Source organism: Rattus rattus, chromosome 11 (genome assembly GCF_011064425.1).
Source record: "Rattus rattus isolate New Zealand chromosome 11, Rrattus_CSIRO_v1, whole genome shotgun sequence".
NCBI lineage: Eukaryota > Metazoa > Chordata > Mammalia > Rodentia > Muridae > Rattus > Rattus rattus.
In genome coordinates, this window is record NC_046164.1 from 12,337,389 (window position 1) to 12,349,219 (window position 11,831).

The window sequence follows — 11,831 nt, forward strand, 5'->3', positions numbered from 1 at the left end:
TCCTTCAAGTCTGTCTGAATTTATAGATATGTCTTAAGCTCACAAACCAGCTGTCCAGGTAAAGACGAAAGATTTTTCTGGTTGAACGAGGAATCTTTTTGTCCCTTCATTACTTTGTTTATTCATTGACCATACATCCTGATGGCAGCCCCCTTTCCTCCCAGCCCCTCCCTCAATACCTCCTTCCCTTCTACTCTGAAAAGGGGAGCCCATACCCCATGGGTACCAACCCATCCTGGCCCATCAAGTCCCAACAGGACTAAATACATCCTCTCCTACTGAGGCCAGCAAGGCAGCCCATCTAGGAGAAAGGATCCAAAGGTAGACAACAGAATCAGAGACAGTCCCCACTCTAATTGTTAGGGGAGCCACAAGAAGACCAAGCTGCATATCTGCTACAGGAGGTCTAGGTTCAGCCCCTGCAAGCTCTTTGGTTGGTGGCTCAGTCTCTGTGAACCCCCAATGGACCCAGGTTAGTTGACTCTGTAGGTCTTCTTGTGGTGTCCTTGACCCCACTGCTCACTCAATCCTATCCCACTCTTCCACAAGACTCTCTGAGCTCTGCCTGATGTTTGGCTGTGGGTCTCTGCATCTGTGTCCATTGGCTGCTGCTGAAGTCTCTCAGGAGATGGTTATGCTAGGCTCCTTCCTGTCTGCAAGCATAACAGAATATCATGAATAGTGTCATGGGTCAGCTCTTCCCCATGGGTTGGCTCTCAAGTTGGTCCAGTCATTGATTGGCCTTTCTCCCAATCTCTGCTCTGTTTTTATCGCTGTAGGCCGGACACATTTTGGGTCGTAGGTTTTGTGGGCGGGTCAATGGGCCCTTCCCTCCACTGGAAGTCCCATCTGGCTACAGGAGGTGGCCACTTCAGTTTCCACATCCCCACCCCTATAGATTCATGGGAGCCTCCCCTGTCCCAGCTCTAGTTCCAAAGATTTCCCCCAATGACTTCCCTTCTCACTCCCAGTCCTCTCCCAACCCCCTCTTCATACCTGATTCCTATCCCTGTTCCCCTCCTCACTCCCTCTCCCACCCAGTTCCCTCCCTCTATTCACCTCTAATTACTATTTTATTTCCCCTTCTGAGTGAGATTCATGCATTATCCTTGGGCCCTCCTTGTTACTTAGTTTCTTTGGGTCTGTAGGGTGTCCCATGGTTATCCTGCACTTTATGGCTAATGTTCACTTATCAGTGAGTGCAGACCATATGTGTCTGTCTGGCTCTGGGGTACCTCACTCAGGATGATATTTTCTAGTTCTATCCATCTGCCTGCAAATTTCGTGACGTCTTTGCTTCTAAAGGCCGAGTAGATGTGCCATTGTGTGGATGTGCCACATTTTCTTATCCATTCTCCAGTTAAGGGACATCTGGGTTGTTTCCAGTTTCTGGCCCTTACAAATAAGGTTGCCATGACCGTAGTTGAGCAAGGGTCCTTGTGCTATGGTGGAGCATCTTTTGGGTATACGGCCAGGTGTGGCATAGCTGGGTCTTGACGTAGAACTATTCCCAATTTTCTGAGAAACCACCCGATTGAATCCCAACTCCTAAAATTAAAAACCTACAGAAAAGAGTGGCTGGAGGAGGAGCAGCTGGAGGAGGGGAATGCAATCCAGAATGATTCAAGGATCTAGAGCAACCTTGTCTCCCTCCCTCCCTCCCTCCCACCTGGGTTCTCGTCAGGGTTTAGTCTCTTCATATTCTAAATTGATTATTTAGGATTTCTAGTCTATCTACCCACAGTCTTGCATTTCCTGTTAAGTGGAGTCAGTTACTCACTCACTCTCTCTCTCTCTCTCTCTCTCTCTCTCTCTCTCTCTCACACATCTATCTATCTATCAATCATCTATCTATCTATCTATCTATCATATCTATCTATCATCTATCATCATCTATCATCATCCCATCTATCTATTATCTATCTATCCCATCTATCATCTATCTAATCTAATCTATCCATCCATCATCTATCTATCCCATCTATCCATCTATCTCTCTCTATTTATCCTATCTATCTCTCTATCCTATCTATCTCTCTATTCTATCTATCTATCTATCATATCTATCTATCCATCTCATCATATCATATCTATCTATCTATCTATCTATCTCTATCCCATCTATCTCTATCTATCTATCTATCTATCTATCTATCTGTGTGTATATATCTATCTATCATCTCTCTATCCTACCTATCATCTATCTATCCTATCTATCGATCTATCGATCTATCTATCTATCTTATCTATCTATCTATCTATCTATCTATCTATCTATCTCTCTATCCTATCTATCTCTCTATCTATCATCTATCTATCCTATCTATCTATCTATCCTATCTATCTATCATCTATCTATCTATCTATCTATCTATCTATCTATCTATCTATCTACCTATCTATCACCTTGGATAGCATAGCAAATGAAACTTCTTTTTGTTCTGGGACCATGATGAAAATAGAGTGTTTTTACTGAGGAAGAGGAAGAAATCTTTGTAGCCCTTCTGGTTCTCTTTCTACCCAGCCTTACATCACGTTGTTTATGTTGGTGGTTGCCTGCGTCTTTAATACATAAGTTTTCATGGCAAGATTTCCCCCTTGGGCTATAACTTGCCATTTTAGCCTCATTAAGCAGATTGCTTCCATGATGGCTCAGTGATGTCAACTAGCTTGTGAGCCATGGAACATTAGACGGCCTCTGTGTCAACTTTAGCTTCTTTGCTCTCTGGAAACCAGGACTACGTAGCTTCACAAGGCACGGTGAGGCACACCCCAGCTGCCAAGGACACCAGACAGTTTTCGAGGTTTGAATAGCTTTCTGTTCTCGGAGAGAAACTTTCCCTTGTGAATGTCGGTGGCTTAGGCTACTGTGTCAACATTGGCTGTAAGTACTAACACTTTCTCACCAATAAAATCAAATAGAGAACTATCTGTTGATTTAATGGGAATCCTACCAAATTTATGAGGGCACTTTCAACAGTAAAAGCCAACCCTAAAATTAATATGGAACAACAAATGACTCCGAATAGCTAAGCAATATCAAGAAAGAACAAAGCTTGTTGACACCAGCATAGTTCATTTTAATGTGTGTGTGTGTATTAGAAAGCTATACTCATTCAAAAACCAAACAGCAAAACAGACCAGTAGATTAACAGAAAAGAATTCAGACCCATGCATTTTCAGCTAACAAAGGTACCAGGAACAGTCAAGAGCTGAAGCGATGGCTTAGTGGTTAAGAACACGCCTTCGCTTGCCTAGGAAGCGCAAGGCCCTGGGTTCGGTCCCCAGCTCCGGAAAAAAAAAAAAAAAAAAAAGAACACCGCTCTTCTGGAAGACCTAGGTTCAATTCCCAGCACCCACATGGCAGCTCATAACAGTCTGTAATTCCAGAATCCAACGCTCCCTCACAGACACACATGCAGGCAAAACACCAAGGCACATAAAATAAAAATAAATAAATTATTGGGAAAAAAAGGGGGTCTCTTGCTGCAGCAGCACAAGTGGGAGTACCAGGAGCCCGAGCTCGGAACGAGAATCCACGAGTTGTAAGAAAATGGCAGACAAGTCGGACATGGGGGAAATCACCAGCTTCGATAAGGCCAAGCTGAAGAAAACGGAGATGCAGGAGAAGAACACCCTGCCGACCAGAGACCATTGAACAGGAAAAGAGGAGTGAAATCTCCTAAAAGCCTAGGAAGATCTCCCCACCCCACCCCTTCATCTCCAAGACCCCCTCGTGATGTGGAGGAAGAGACACCTGCAAGATGGATGCGAGCCACGAGCTGCACTGTGAACCCGGGCACTCCGCGCCGATGCCACCGGCCCACGGGTCTCTGAAGGGGACCCCACCACTAATCGGACTGCCAAATTTCACCACTCAAAATTCTTTAAAGCTTGCTGGAGGATTTTAGGGCATTCTTTAACGAGGCTACAATGATTGACAGATCGCTTGCATGCATGGGTTGCCCAGCTTCGCCCCTATGTAACGGTTCTCTTGTGCTGTTGGTCAGGATGCTGCTGTTGCGGTCCGTCAGATCCTCATCTGAGTTCAGTTTCATGTTTTACCGTGTACGTGTACCTGTTCTATGTAGTTTTACCATCTCGTAGATGAGAAATCGAAGAGTTCCAACCCAAGGAGTGCACCCTTGCTCTTTTATACCTTTGTTCACCTCCTTCCATCCCCAGAACCCTTTAGCAGAATCTTCTCTTTCTTCCTGTGTTGTGCTTTTCTGACAAAGGTGTGCCCCGGTGAATCACACGGGGTCAAAGCTTTTAAAAGTCGGCATGGCTTGCTTGATAGGTGGGTTTGTGTTCACAGCCAAACTGAGCATTACGGAGAGCTCTCTTACACACTCTGCTCTACCTGCCCTGTCCTCTGCCCTGCTGGCATCGCTGCTTGCAATGGAACCGCAACTGTGATCCATGAGCCTGTGAACCTACATCGACAATCATTACCCGAAGGCCCTGTTCACATTAAGACTTGCCCCTGGTGTTCAACCTTTTTTGGGCTTTGAGGAGTGTGGAAGAAAGCATCCACCATGCTAGTATCACACAAAGTAATATTGGGGTTCTAGACCTCTCCCTGTCTCCCAGTTACCTACTACCCCAGAAGTCTACACAGCCACTGATCTCCATCTACCCAACTCTCTCGTTTAGTTCTGTCTCCATAAATGCACTCTCTCCAGAATGTCATACAGCTGAAGTCACAATGTTCAGCCTTTTGGAGTTGGCTCTCTTTTTTTCTCACAGTAAAAGCTGTCATAGGCACTGATGATTGTCCATTTTACTGCCGAGTTGTGCATCGTGGCGCAGGTATACCAGATGTCACTAAACCTGTGTGACTGGAGAGGCGGCTCAGAGCACTTGTTAATGAGCAACAGGTGTTGCTCTTACAGAGGACCAGGATTCAATCCTCAGCACCCACACGGTGGCTCACAACCATCTGTCACTTCAGTTCCAGGGGACCAGGTGCCCTTGTATGATCTCTAAGGACACCAGGCACACACAGGACGTTCAGACATAAACATAGGCAAAACGCTCAAACCTGTACATTAAAATGTGGAAATCTATACAATGACAAAACCACCCACACATCTTTTATGTATTGAAGGACTTACAGATGGAGACTGGCTCAGAGCTGCTGTGAATGGCGCTGAGGACATTCATATGTAGTTGCTTTTGTGACTGTAAATTTTTATTTCACATGCCTGGCATCAGTGCTTGGGAGAGTGGCTGGCAGGTTGTATAGGAGTTGAATATTTAGCGGATTTCTAATTTAAGCCCCCAACCCTAGCAAGATGTAAGCCATCCAGTTTTTCTGTGTCCTTGACAGTTTGGTCTTGTCACTTTTTGTGTGTATCTTTCTCATTGGTGTGTAGTACCCTGTGCTCTGATTTGTGTTTCCTCATGATTCAGATGTGGGTCATCATTTATGGGATTGCCAATTGCCCCTGTGCCATTTGGTTCTTCCTGACATCTGCCTATTTTCTTTTACTCTTTTCTTTAAGAAATACTTCACTGTACACTTTAAGAACATGTTGTGAGTCATTGCTAATTTATAGTCTCTTTTTATGTGTGCACATGGCTGCATATATATATTTAAAAAAGCGCGCAAATTATAATGCAGCTTCATTAGTCACACGGGAAATGAGATGATCATGTGCTTTTTTTCCTTTGAGTTTGTTTATATAGTGAATTATGTTGATGGATTTCTGTATATTGTATCCCTGGGATGAAGCCTACTTGATCATGATGGATGATGGTTTTGATGTGGTCTTGGATTCAGGTTGCAAGAACTTTATTGAGTATTTTTGCACTGATATTCATAAAGGAAATTGGTTTGAAGTTCTCTTTCTTCGTTGGGTCTTTGTGCAGTTTAGGTATAAGTGTAATTGTGGCTTCATAGAAGGAATTCAGTAGTGTTCCCTCTGTTTCTCTTTTGTGGAATGGTTTGAAGAGTATTGGTATTAGGTCTTCTTTGAAGGTCTAATAAAATTCTGTGCTAAACCCATCTAGTCCTGGGCCATTTTTGGTTGGGAGACTTTTAATGACTGCTTCTATTTCTTTAGGGGTTGTGGGACTGTTTAGATGGTTTATCTAATCCTGATTTAACGTTGGTACCTGGTATCTGTCTAGAAAATTGTCCATTTCCTCCAGATTTTCCAGTTTTGTTGAGTATAGGCTTAGTAGGATCTGATAATTTTAATTTCCTGAGTTTCTGTTGTTATGTCTCCCTTTTCATTTTTGCTTTTGTTAATTTAGATACACTCTCTGTGCCTTCTGGTTAGTCTGGCTAAAGGTTTATCTATCTTGTTGATTTTCTCAAAGAACCAGCTCCTGGCTTTTTGATTCTTTGTATAGTTCTTTTTGTTTCTACTTGGTTGATTTCAGCCCTGAGTTTGATTATTTCCTGTCTTCTACTCCTCTTGGGTGCATTTGGTTCTTTTTATTCTAGAGCTTTTAGGTGTGTTGTCAAGCTGCTAGTGTTTGCTATTTCCAGTTTCTTTTTGGAGGCACTCAGAGCTATGAGTTTTCCTCTTAGCACTGATTTCATTGTGTCCCATAAATTTTGGTATGTTGTGCTTACATTTTTCAATAAATTCTAAAATGTCTTTAATTTCTTTATTTTTTTCCTTGACCAGGTTATCGTTGAGTAGAGTTCAGCTTCCATGTGTATGTGGACTTTCTGTTGTTTCTGTTGTTATTGAAGACCAGCCTTAGTCTGTGGTGATCTGATAGGAAGCAAGGGATTATTTCAATATTCTTGTATCTGTTAAGGACTATTTTGTGATCAATTATATGATTAGGTTTTGAGAAGGTACTGTGAGGTGCTGAGAAGAAGGTATATTCTTTTGTTTTAGGATGAAATGTTTTATAGATATCTGTTAAATCCATTTGGTTCATAACTTCTGTTAGTTTCACTGTGTCTCTGTTTAGTTTGTTTCCATGATCTGTGTATTGATGAGAGTGGGGCGTTGAAGTCTCCCACTATTATTGTGTGAGGTGCAATGTGTGCTTTAAGCTTTAATAAAGTTTCTTTTATGAATGTGGGTGACCTTGCATTTGCAGCATAAATGTTCAGAATTGAAAGGTCATCTTTGTAGATTTTTCCTTTGAAGAGTATAAAGTGTCCTTTCTTATCTTTTTTGATAACTTTTGGTTGAAAGTCAATTTTATTCGATATTAGAATGGCTACTCCAGCTTGTTTCTTGGGACCATTTGCTTGGAAAGTTGTTTTCCAGCCTTTTTTACTCTGAGGTAGTGTCTGTCTTTGTCACTGTGGTGCATTTCCTGTACACAGCAAAATGCTGGGTCCTGTTTATGTATCCAGTCATTTAGTCTATGTCTTTTTATCAGGGAATTGAATCCATTGATGTTGAGAGATATTAAGGAATAGTGATTGTTGTTTTCTGTTATTTTTGTTGTTAGAGTGGAATTATGTTTGTGTGGCTATGTTCTTTTGGGCTTGTTGAGAGAAGATTACTTTCTTGCTTTTTCTAGGGTGTACTTTCCCACCTTGTGTTGAAGCTTCCCATCCATTATTCTCTGTAGGACTAGATTTGTGTGAAGATATTGTGTAAATTTGGTTTTGTCATGGGATATCTTGGTTCCTCCATCTATGGTAATGGAGAGTTTTGTTGGATATAGTAGTGGGCTGGCATTTGTGTTCTCTTAGGGTCTGTATGACATCTGTGCAGGATCTTTTGACTTTCATAGTCTCTGTTGAAAAGTCTGGTGTAATTCTGATAGGTCTACCTTTATGTGTTACTTGACCTTTCCCGCTTACTGCTTTTAATATTCTTTCTTTGTTTTGTGCATTTGGTATTTTGACTATTATGTGATGGGAGGAATTTCTTTTCTGGTGCAATCTATTTGGAATTCTGTAGACTTCTTTTGTGTTCATGGGCATCTTTTTCTTTATGCTAGGGAAGTTTTCTCTCTATAATTTGTTGAAAATATTTACTGGCCCTTTAAGTTGGGAATCTTCATTCTCTTCCCCACTTCTTATCTTTAGGTTTGATCTTCTCATTGTGTCCTGGATTTTCTGGATGTTTTGCCAATGTTTTCTATGATATCTTCTGCCCCTGAGATTCTCTCTTCTATCTCTTGTATTCTGTTGGTGATGCTTGCATCTAGGACTCCTGATCTCTTCTCTAGGTTTTCTATCTCCAGGGTGTCTCCCTTTGTGATTTCTTTATTGTTTCTATTTCCATTTTTAGATCCTGGATGGTATTGTCCAATTCCTTCACCTGTTTTGTTGTAGTTTCCTGTAATTCTTCAAGAGATTTTTGTGTTTCCTCTTTAAGGGCTTCTATCTGTTCACCTGTGTTGTCCTGTATTTCTTTAAGGGAGTTATTTATGTCCTCCTTAAAGTCCTCTAACATCATCATGGAATGTGATTTTAAATCTAAATCTTGCTTTTCAGGTGTGTTGGGGTATCCAGTACTTGCTGTGGTGGGAGAACTGGGTTCTGATGATGCCAAGTAACCATTCTACTGGCTGGCTAGAAATAAGCTGGAGTAGCCCAATGTCTGCTCAAGGCACTTGTTCAGACTGTAAGCATGTGGTCACAGCCTTGGTTTCTGTTGCTTATGTTCTTGTGCTTGTTTTTCGACATTTGGTTATCTCTAGTGTTATCTGCCCTTGCTGTCTCTCACTGCAACCTGTCCCTCCTGTTATCCTGGACTCCTCTGAGTCCAGCTGTCTCTGTGAGTCTATGATTCTGGGATCCTGTGTTTCTGATATTCTGGTTGTGTCTGATCTCCTAGGAGTTGAGCTTCCTCTGTGATCCTCTGATCCTGGGTGTTTTTGATCACCTCTCTCTGATCCTGTGCCTGTTAGAGTGCCTGGGATTCTGCTTTCCCGCTTTCCTCTGGTGTTGTGGGACTGGTTGCAAAGCCAGCACCCCATGTCTGCTCAGGGTACTGGTTCAGACTGGAAGGGACCTGTGCCCCTGGCTGGGCAGGGGTTCCTGGGTCCCTAGATCCTGGGGGATCCAGTCTCTCCGGGTGATGGAGCATGTACTGGGGCAGATGTTGTGGCTTCTTCTGTGATCCTGGGTATTTCAGAGCATGTGAGAGTCGGGCACCCTCTGGATATTATGGGAGTCAGTGTGGAGCCAGCGCCCAATGTCTGCTCAGGGCACTGGTTCAGACTGGAAGGGACTCATGCCTCTGGTTGGGCTGAGTTCCCGTGTGTCTGGATCCCGGGGGACCCAGTTACTCCGGTGTTGGGGGCAGATGTTGTTGTCTGTGGCCTCCTCAAGTCTGATCCTGAGCGTTTTAGAGCACCTCGGAGTCGGGCTTCCTCTGGGTGCTGTGAGACTGGTTGCAGAGCCAGTGCCCAATGTCTGCTCAAGGCACTTGTTCAGACTGGAAGTGTAATGTCGATAAGCCAACCTTAACGGGCTCCCTGCTTTGATAATGAATGGCTCTTGCTTGGAAGAGCCCTTTGCTTGGGATGAGGAGGGTGCAGAGCTGGGGCTGAAGATGCCCAGATAACAATAAAAACCCCGTACTTTAGCCTTGCAGGGGACACAGGCAACCATGTGAAATGATGGGCGTTTTCACAAAGGGGATGGAGATCCAAAGATCAGGGGCGGAAGTCCAGGAAATGTCCCTCGCCCTGGTGCTAGGATGGTAAGTCCTCATGAGTTTTGGTTATAAAGAAGGAGACGCTTACGGAGTGGCTCCAAGACTATACCCCCCAAATACTAATCTGAAGTAGCTTTGACGATGCCTCAGTGGGAACAGATTCCTAGGAGGCAGGTAGCAAAATGGGCAGTGCCAAGATGGATGAGACTATTGACAAATTTATTAGGGCTCCTTGAAAATTCCCCATGAAAAAGCCCGGGGTTCTCTATCTAAAGATCATAGGGAAAAGGAATCTCGGATGGAGGATTTGATTCTGCCGTGAGAAGAACGGGGGCACAGCCCAGTGAACCAGCCCTCTTAAAACATTGCTGGTGAATTTTCTTGACTTGTATTTATCCTTTGTCAGTCTCATTGAAGGAAAAAACCTTTACAGACTCAAGTTCACTGGAACCCAACAGTTTGGAGTGTTTTTCAGATGGACAAAAGACCAGGTAACGCTATTGACCTTTTTGCTATGGTACAATTCAGAGGTCCACTTATGAAAATTCTTCAGAAATTTTCTCACTGTGAGATTCAGATGGAGAGATGCTGGGAAGGATGCAGTCTGAACACAGTTGCCCAAGGAACACAGTTTTCAAAAGCAAAGCAGCCTAAACCTGCCTTTGTGGTCTATTGTCCCCAGACTCCAAATGCCTTCATTCCCTCCACCCATAAGAAGAGGACTACGGCTGTCCCACTGAGCACAGACAATGGCCCGCAAACACTGTAGGACTCCATAAGAGGAACTGGGAAGCAAACACCTAGACTCTCAAGGCTGTTATTCTCAGAGAACACAATCAGACCTTTGAAAACCACAAGGCTACACATACTTCTACAAAGAAAGAATCCGTGGACTAAATACAATTAAGGATTCAAGGATCATTCACAGTAACATAATAGCAGAGCGACTCAAGAAACTTTTGGAGAGTATTCTCAACTTCAACAGAAATTTGCACAATATAAGCTTGAAAAGTGAAGTTCAACAGGGACCTAAGTGGGGCAGGTTGGCTGGTGGGGAGCCCCCAGTGCATAGTGACGGTCTCTAGCCCACAGTTTCTAAAGCCTTGGAATGCCAGCAGAGGTTGGTGTGACAGCTGCACGACTTTCTCTATAGCTCACCTGCACACCCAGCAAAGGAATGAATTACTTTAAAATTAGAGACAAAGTAGTCACGTGGCTCACTGACAGTTCTGCCCATGGATTATACTTAATGACTAGCTGGCCAGCTTCTGTTTGTAAACTTGGGTTTGGGGAATTAGACATTGCTGAAACAATCAAGAAGTTACAATGTAACAGTTCGGAGTGAGTCTCGCCTCATCTCCCAGCATTCCCTCTTCCCTCCTGCTAACCACAGCAGCTGTAGGCCTATGACAAGTGACTGGGAATGTTCCAATGGATACAGTTGACCCGGAGCTCCTGTGTGTTCCGAGGTCAAGCATGTGGCTGGGTGTTTGAACTTGTTAGCACTGGATTGGTGTCCTTGTCCACATTTCTCCTTGGTCCTTGAAGATTTGGTTTTAATTACTGATTGCTGTGGATTTTCTGTTCAACTCAGTTCAAACTTCTAATAGAATTATACAATCTTCCCATTAAATATTTACAGTGTGCGTGTGTGTGCGTGTGCGTGTGCGTGTGCGTGTGCGTGTGTGTGTGTGTGTGTGTGTGTGTGTGTCCAGGGAGGTCAGAAAGGACATCAGATCCTCTGGAGCTGAAGTTACAGGAATTGTACTGTACCAGAGATAGGTATTAGGAACTGAACTCTGATCCTCTGAAAGAGCAGCAAACAATCAAAAATCCTTGAGCCATTTCTGTAGCCCTTGCATATTTCAAGTCTTTTTTATTGTACATGTACTGTTCAAACTCATACCATTATTATATTGGCACACTTGGCCTCAAGGCAGGACATGGTTATAAAAACAATCTTACCTTAAACATTACTTAGGCAGATTATAGGAGGGGTGTGCACGTTTGACATTTATGAATCAGTCCTTTAACCTGAGCCCTTAAGTACATTGTAGTGAGCCCAAGGATTGGTCATCCTTGACTTCACACTTGCTGTATTTGACAAAAGCAACTTATAGAAGAAAAGGTCTTCTTTGGTGTTTTGTGCTTGGGTATAGTCTACTTTGATGGAAGGGGCACACTGGTAGGAGTAGTAGGCAGCGAGCTGACCAGGGACGCCTCTCCCTTTGTCTGTCT

The 11,831-nt window shown here is 43.4% G+C and overlaps 1 pseudogene; it reads left to right on the forward strand.

Annotated features, from left to right (window-relative positions):
* The first annotated feature begins 3,553 nt into the window (after positions 1-3,553).
* On the forward strand, positions 3,554-3,765 carry LOC116912898 (annotated as a pseudogene).
* The last annotated feature ends 8,066 nt before the right edge of the window (positions 3,766-11,831 follow it).